This window comes from Belonocnema kinseyi, chromosome 8 (genome assembly GCF_010883055.1).
Source record: "Belonocnema kinseyi isolate 2016_QV_RU_SX_M_011 chromosome 8, B_treatae_v1, whole genome shotgun sequence".
In the NCBI taxonomy this organism is placed as follows: Eukaryota; Metazoa; Arthropoda; class Insecta; order Hymenoptera; family Cynipidae; genus Belonocnema; species Belonocnema kinseyi.
This window is the reverse complement of record NC_046664.1, coordinates 114182825-114191548: the sequence shown is the minus strand read 5'-3', so window position 1 is coordinate 114191548 and position 8724 is coordinate 114182825. Positions and strand designations below refer to the sequence as shown.

The following is an 8724-nucleotide window of genomic DNA, read 5'->3' as shown; positions in this document are numbered from 1 at the left end:
GGTTTTGGCGACAATCGTTTCTCTCTTTTTTTAAATGAATTTTCATTCAAAATTTTTCAAATTTTTCCTCCTTTTTAAAACTTTTATGACAGCTTCAATTTGTAGGTAAATTTGATTCACTTTCTCAATTAAAAATAAAATTGAAATTGGAAATTAAATGTATTGAAAATTCGAGTAAAAAGGTGCAGAAACCCCGGCGTGAACGACGACGAGACGTAATTTACCGTGACCGTAACCCTTCGCTCGATTCCTGGAAAACGAAGAAAAAAATGACAGAAAAAATTGGTGGCAGCCATGCACTTGTCGTGGCAGCCAACACCTGCTTGAAGTGGCGAGCCCTGCACTAGGAAAAGGAAAAAAACTCAGTGCAGGACTACATATTCAGAGGCCCGTCATCTTGGTTATTCAACATTGAATAGTTTCAAGTTTATTTTTTTCTTTTGGTACTTTAATTACTTGTAACTAAAAATAAATGTTTTTCTTTTGTTGTGCAATTTTTAACAAAAAAGATTAATTTTCAAACCAAAAAAATTAATTTGCGCCGAAAAAAACAACAATTTTTAACAAAATTCAAGAACTCCCAACCAAATAGTTGAATTTTTAACTAAAAAAGATTAATGTTTTAAAAATTTAATTTTAAACAAAATTTAAGAATTCAATTCATTGCATGTATTCAAATAAGTGAGTCTGATTGACCAAGACTCTGTTAGTCTAGTCACCGCTATAAACAAATCGCCACTAATAGTTTTGTATACTCTAATAGGTCCCCGAGATAAATTTTGTTGTAATTTTGTTCAAATGGTTGAATTATATTGAAAATTCTTCTTTTCTATAGTAAATTAATCTTCTGGTTTAAAATTTCGTATTTTTTAGTTGAAACTTAAACTTCCTGCTTCAGAATACTTGAATTTGTTTAAAAAATTATTTTTTTTTCCGTAGAAAATTAAACTTTTTGTTTAAACGTTAATCTTTTTTAGTTAAAAATTCAACTGTTTTGTTGAAAGTTCTTGAATTTTGTTAAAAATTTTGTTTTTTGCGGCAAAAAATTGAACAAAAGAAAAAATATATTTATAGTTAAAAGTAATTAAAGTATTAAAAGCAAAAAAGAAATTTGTAACTATTCAATGTTCAATCAAAAAAGATGACGGGCCCCTGAATGTGTAGTCCTGAACTGTGTTTCTTTCCTTTCCCTATTGTCTCTCTTTCTCTTCCTAGTGGATAGCGATGGTGGATACTGTGTAGGGTTCTCAGTGCGAACCTTGCATATTGTTGAAGAAGACTGTACCGCCAGCGCTCGACTCGGCCGAAACAATAGACCCCCCGACGGCTGGGTTAAGGGGCTGGATGGGAACCGTGTGGTATCTTTTACCCAAAATGTCAGTTACAATTTATGGTTGTAATTCCTCAAAAGTTTAAATCACAGTTATTGATTTACTTTACAGTATTTACGATATTTGAAAAAATTTAGTTAAAGTGTACGCATGAAACGTACGCAAACGAGCGCGAGAGCGCACCCGCGCGCCCCGGCGCACAAACAATCATAATTGAGAGTTTCTTAAACATTTTTTTAGAAGAATATTACTATTAACGTGTCTACCACTTAATTTAGAAGGAAACAGCATTTTGTTTTGTTAGAAAATTTTAACTGTTTTAATTTTTTATCATATTTATTGGGGAATACGAACAGCCAAATGTATGAAAAATAATTGACTACTCATCTCGAATTTTGGGACGGCGAGACAATTGAGTATAAAACCAGTACTGTTATTGTTAATATAAACTTATTTCCTGATGAATATTAGATTGAATCTTGAACTTAATATTTTTATTTTTTATTATAATTGGATTAAATATGATGTTGAATGACTTTCTTTAAATCTTCGCTTAATAAAGAGATAAAAAGATATTTTTATTGAAATCATCAAGTTTGACATTGTATTCATTTAAGTAATAAATAACACAGAATCAAATTCAAATAAGTAGCCTCAAGTTCTTTTAAAGCGTATAACGTAGAATAATTCTAAAAAACAGAACCAACAGAGTAATGAAAAGGGATCAATTTTTTTGCGGAGCATTTGCCTCTAATGATCATTTGACTCCCAAGATCATAATGATCTGTCCATTCGGATCAATTTGATCTTATTTTTTGGTTCATTTGTCAGAGTAAACAAAATAGCCGCCAATTCATGGTACTGGTATCATAACGAAATAACCTAAAAATGATTTCTAACCGCACGCAAGACACAACTATACTGAACAGGTGATATTTTCTAATATGAGATTTCGTGATTTTTTTTTAACATTTCAAGTACACTGCACGATTAGAAACCACAAAAATATCGCAGATGAGCTAAAGTACTCTAAGAACGCCAGCAATCTTGGTTTGAGTTCATACATGATCCCGATTCAGATCATTATGTCAAAAGTCGATCATTTACTCCGGCTGATCAAAATGTTCTTGAATTCGATATACTCTTCAAAAATAGTTTCAAATATTTAACTACACAGAAATAAAAAAAAAGTAATTATTCAATTAATTGTCTTGGATGTAAAAAGATTTTGGACCTAGAACTGTTGGACAAGTGCTAATGATTTTTATAGAAGACATCCCAACGCGTTCCGTTAGCTGAATCGGTTAGGGCGTTAGGCGTTTGGTAAATACTCAGTGCGTGCGTGCGATCTCGGGTTCGTTTTTTAGCACTTGTGGATTTTTCAGTGCACTATGCTTTAGAGCAGGGGTCTTCAAAGAGCGATCCTGGTGTCTACTAGCGATCCCAGGCCTGTAGGTCGGAGTTACTCGGCTCTGACCTAGAACTGTCAAAATCCTTTACCTGATTTGAGCCCTTTGGAACCCTTAAACTCGAGACCCTCCATTAAATTGGAAACTTCACGCTAAAATTGGAATCTTTACGTTAAAATTGAGAATTACGAATCAATGTTTAGTTTTTGTTACCACAATAATATTAAATGAATTAATTAATGAAATTTAATGTTTTATACTCACAATTCAAATTAACTGAAAATCAATTTGTTCATTAATAATTGGAAATTTTAATTTTAAATTAAGATTTAAGTTTATCAAAAATACATCTTAATTTCATAATTATTATAATTACATAAAAAATTATATCCCAGTAAATTAAAATAATATAACATAATAGTCCTGGTATTAAAAACAAGCCATTCTTACATCCATAATAACAAATTTTTTAATATTAAGAGTTTATAAAAATTGTTGAATGGACCTAGATAATTTATAACATAATAAAATCTAGCAGATAAACAAAAAATAAGTAAATTACAATTAAAACTCCTCGGAAAAGATAATTGACAGAGGTTTTGTATGACTTAAAATCTTTAAAGCTAAGAAATTTTGAATACTCTTAATTTGAATCATTATACATTTGTACTAATTTCCAGCAGTGATTGAATTCCTAACTACAGGCCTTGGACTCACCACACTATTAAACTATTTTAAACTGTTTTGAAACAATGACACAATTTTTCCACTATTTCGAAAAAAATTACACGCAATACACTATTTTCAGATTGAAAAAATTTCAATTTTTAACTAAACAAATTAATTTTCAACAAAATGCATAAACTTTTATCCAAATAGTTGAATTTTCAACCAAGATCAATTTCTATCAAAAAGGGTGAATTGTCAACAAATTACATACATTTTCTACTAAATAATTTAAACAATTGATGTGATTGTAGTACAAATTTTACTTAAATATTTTTTCATTAATTTTTTTCTAAATAAATAGTTTCATTTTGAAATAAAAAAAATATCAATTTTTACCACAAAATAAGGAAGTTAAATTTGTATTGGGGACAATTAAATTTGAATAAAAAAGAAAATAAATTTTTGTAAATCATTTTAATTTTCTATGATATATGTTTACGAAATTTTAATCTAAAATAATTATATTTGGAGATTCTTCAATTAAAAAACAAAATTTTAATTTTTGAATGCTTTCAATCTATTTGGGAGTATTTATTTTTCATAAAGAAATTGATATGTTTACAATTGGAATTTTCAAAACTTGAATTGCCTCCAATGGGAAATTATTTTTATTTAAAAGTTAAATTTTTTTGATATTTCTATTTAGAGCGGTTTAATTAGCTTTGAATTTGTAATGATAAAATTTAATACAAGATTTGCACAATTAATGTTGCAAAAATTCATTTGTAAACAACTATCCGCAATTAGTTAGTTAAAAATTTGAAATACTTTAAACCAAATCCCTTTTGTTATAAGTTCCGTTAAGTTATACCAGAAAAAAGTTCCTCCAGGTTTAACTTTCAGAACCGAGCCCTTCCAACTGAGATTTTTTTTGTGTGTTGGGGTCCTAAATTTGATCTCAGTTTACCGTCGAAAAAAAATTGGAAGCTCTTCAAAAAGGTCTAGCGATCCTGGGTCACGCTGCACCTGTGGATTGTGGAGACCCCTGCTTTAGAGTCATAATCAACAAATTGTATTAATAATATGTCTAAAAAACAACCGCGAATCTCCTTGATATTTATACCACTGATATTATTATTTTTCTGATAAATAACAACACTTATTTATATTCATCTATATTAGTGTGAGATTATAGAGAATCTGCTTTGATGCCACAAGTCCTACAGTAGTAGTTTGAGCTTTAACAAAGGGTCTAATTTATCTTAAATACACACCCTAGTTTGACGTTAAACGTGGAAAACAGCCGATTTCGGCCACTTTTAGCGTCAAAGTAGAGTCTAAATTACAATTTTATGTTAAATAATACATTTTTATTCTTGACAAATTTGTAGATCTCTTTTAGTTGCACAATTTTGTCGATCTATCTCTTTTCGTATTTTGCTTAGTTTTAACTAATTTAATTGTTACCTAAAATTTTATCAATAACAACAACGATGACGCCGGACAGACAGACAGACACCAACGTAAAAACTTGTTTTTCTGACTCAGGGGTCCTCAAAACATGGACACTTGATGAAATTCGCGACAGTCATTTTTCGCATAAAACTAATACCTTCTCATTATGGATGAGAATGCAATTCATTTTTTTTTTGTGATCAACATTTAAATTTTCGATTTTTTAAAACAAAATTCCAGAAGCTAATAAAAGAATAATGTAGGACCTTGGAAAATTAACGTTTTTCTCTCCTTCACTTTCTTCTATATCACGCTTTTTTGACTTCAAATTTCTATTTTCATTTGGTTTTTTGGATTTTGAAAATCCTAAAACTTTTGTAGTTTTGATTTTATCCAAAAAAGTAATTGGGATAAATTGTGCATTATTTTGTGCTATAAATGACTGTCGATAGAATTTTGAATTTTTGAAAAAATTGGTATCAAAAATTTTGAAAAAGCTCTAATTTTTTTAATTGCTATCAGAAATAGCTGGTTAACGAACTCGATGTTTCTTTTTGGTCCCTCTAATGGTGTGCCGCCGGAAAAGCAAAGTTTGGTAGGGAAAAGCGATAACAGGGAGGGTGTTGACGGTAGCGGAGATGAAAATGAAATGTCGATGAAAAAAGAAAGACTAAAGGAAATTAGAGAAGTGATAATAGAGGTAATGGGGATTTATGAAGAAAAGCAGGAGAGAAGGGGAGAGGAATTAAAGAAGGAAATTAGGCGGGAAATGGCTTAAGTTAAGAAAGAAATAAAAAATGGGAAGAAATCCGGGAAAAGTTGGAAAACAGGATGGAGTCATTGGAGCAAAAACTAAAGAAGCAGGAAGAAGTTAATAATACAAAGGTAGAGAAGATAAGAGGTAGGATGAAGAAACTTGAAAGCTCAAACGGGAATTCCGGTGGGGGCGAGAGTGGGAATAAGGAGATGGAAAGGCTGAGAAACATAGAACAAAGAATAGAGAGGAAACAGAGGGAAGAAAATTAAACATAGTGATAAAGGGTATAGGATTAGAGGGGAAGGAGCTGAAGGAAGGGGTGACGAAGTACTAAAAAGGATTGATGCTAAGGTAGAGATAGAGGAAATGCGAAATATAGGAAGGGAAGTGACAAGAGGGGAGATAATGGCACTGGTGAAATTAAGAAATGGGAACATAAGAGGGAGGAAACTAGAAGAGGAAGGAACGGGAGATAGGAAAATAAGAAATAGTAAGAAGGAAAAAAAGATGAGAAACGAAAGTAGGGAAGAATGGAAGATTTGTTACTGGAATTTAGCAGGATTAGAGAGAAAGGATAAGGAGTTTATAAGAAATTTGACACAATGGGATGTAGTCATAATGATGGAGACGTAGTTAGATGAAAAGGGATGGGAAAGAGTAAAGGGAAGGTTACCAAGTGGTTACAAATGGCAAGTGCAAAATGCAAAGAGGAAGAATAAAAAGGGCAGAGCAATGGGAGGAATGCTGATGGGAGTAAGGAATGAATGTATAACAGGGAAAGATAAGAAAGACAGGAATGACCAAAAAGGAGTAATAGTAGAAGAGGCTATGATGGGAGGAGAGAAGTAGAAGGTAGTGGGGATTTATATGAACGGTGATATGCAGGAAAAAGCAGAGGAGATTAAAGAAATGATTGAAGAAAATAAAGAACAGATTAGGATGATAATAGGTGTTGATTTCAATGCGAGAACAGGAGAGAGAGGAGGAAGGGAATGGGGAGAAGAGAGAGGAACAAAATCCAAAGATATGGTACTAAATGGGAAGGGGAAAAAGTTGTTGAAGAGCTTGGAGTAGTTGGGATGGTATATCTTAAACGGGAATATAGAAGGGGATGAAAAAGGAGAATATACACGCTCAAGAAGTGAAAGGGAACGGTAATTGATTACGTGATAGTGGATGATGAGGTAAGAGAGAAGGTTAAGAAACTAGAAGTAGGAGAATATATTGATTCGGATCACTTTCCCTTAATAGTGACATTAGAGGGACAAAAAAGGAATAGCAATATGAGTAAAAGGGGAGTAAATGTAAAAAGTGTAGGAAAAGGGGATTGGTCAAGGGGAGGACAAGAATAGTTTAGAGAAAAAATTAGAAATATCAAAAAGGGAGAGGGAAATGTGGACGAGGAGATGGAAAAAATGATAGGAAAAATAAAAATAGGATTAGAGTGCACAAACAATAATGAAGTTAGTAAAGAGGGGAATACAAGTGAGGGGGATGAGGACTGCAAAGAGAAAAAAAGGAGGTCAGAAAGGAATTAAGAAAGTGGAGAAAAGAAAAAAGTAATGGGGAAGAATATAGGAAAAAAAAGAAAGAGTATACTGAGTTGTGATATCAAAAGAAAGAGGAAGAGAATAAAAGGTTTGAGGAAGAGGCGGAGAAGGCTAGGACGGAAGAAGAGGTATGGAAGGTAGTAAATAGAGAAAGAAAAAGAAAAAGAGTAGACCAAGATATTGAAATGATAGAATGGAAGAAATATTTTTTGGCTTTGCTAGGAGGAGTAGAGAGAAAAGTTGTAAAGGGAGGAAAATATGGTAGAGAAAGAGATGAGGAAGAGGAAATTTCAAGGGAAGAAATAGTTAAAGTTTTAGGAATAATAAAGGATGGAAAGGCACCTAGTATAGATGAGACTCCAAATGAAGTATGGAAATATGGAGGGCAGGAACTAGAGGAATGGGCATGGATAATGTGTAATAGAGTATGGAGAGGAGAGGGGTGGCCAGAGTTATGGAAAGAATGAGTAGTTATACCAATAGTAAACAAAGGCAAGGGAGAGGAGGTTAAAGATGATAGGGGGGTGACGTTGATGCCAACACTGTATAAAGTATATGTAACTATTTTGTCGGAAAGATTGAAGATAGAAGTTGAAGAAAAAAGATCGAGTCACCGAATCAGACAGGGTTTAGAAAAGGAATGGGGGTAATGGACAACATATATGTTCTGAACTATCTAGTAAATAAGAGAATTAAAAGGGAAAAAGGGGCAATGATAGCAATGTTCGTGGACTTAAAGGCGGCGTTTGTTTCATTAAATCGAGGAGAAATAGAAAAAGTTATGATAAAAAAGGGGATAAGAGAGGGATTAATAAAGAGAGTATCAGAAATTTTTCGAGAGACAAGAAGCAGGGTAAAGGTAAGAGAGCAAGTAGGAGATAGTTTCTGGTTGGTGAGAGGTGTGAGACAAGGGTGTCCTCTGAGCCCACTTTTATTTAATTTATTAATATCAGACTTGGAAGAAGAAATGGGGAGAAAGGGTTGGGGAGGTTTAGAAAAGACAAAGATAATGAGGTTTAGAAAAGGAGGGGGAAGGAAGAAAGAATGGACAGAGAGATGGAAAGGAATAAAGTTAGAAGAAGTCAAAGATAATAAATATTTGGGATATATCTTACAGCCGAATGGGGATCATACAGCTCATGTAAGAGAAAGGATAAAAAAAGCAGCAGGGGTAATGAAACAAATATGGAGAATAGGAAAACGAAGGTTAAAAAAATGGGAGAAGGAGAATGTGGTTATTTGATACGCTGGTATGGCCGGTTTTAGGTTATGGAGCAGAGATATGGGGATGGAAAGAAAGGAAAGGTATTGAGAGTTTACAAGAAAGGTATATAAAGTGGACAATAGGGGCAGACTAGAGGACACCAGGATATATGGTGAGAGAAGAAGCGCAAAGGGATAAGTTAAGTATTAGAGCGGGTAAGAGGGCATGGAAATTTGAGACAAAGCTAAGGGAGGGAAAGGGAGGGGAGTTGGCAAGAAAGTGTTTGATGGAGGTAGAAGAGAGGAGAGGGAGGGCGATCGAATTAACGAGGTGGGAAGAAGAAAGGAGG

General features: G+C 33.0%; 1 protein-coding gene across 1 annotated transcript in view; it reads right to left on the bottom strand.

Moving 5' to 3' along the window:
* Positions 1 to 8724, bottom strand: part of LOC117177987 (5'-AMP-activated protein kinase subunit beta-2) — a 314314-nt gene that overhangs the window by 152277 nt on the left and 153313 nt on the right. The gene's annotated exons all lie outside the window — the stretch shown is intronic.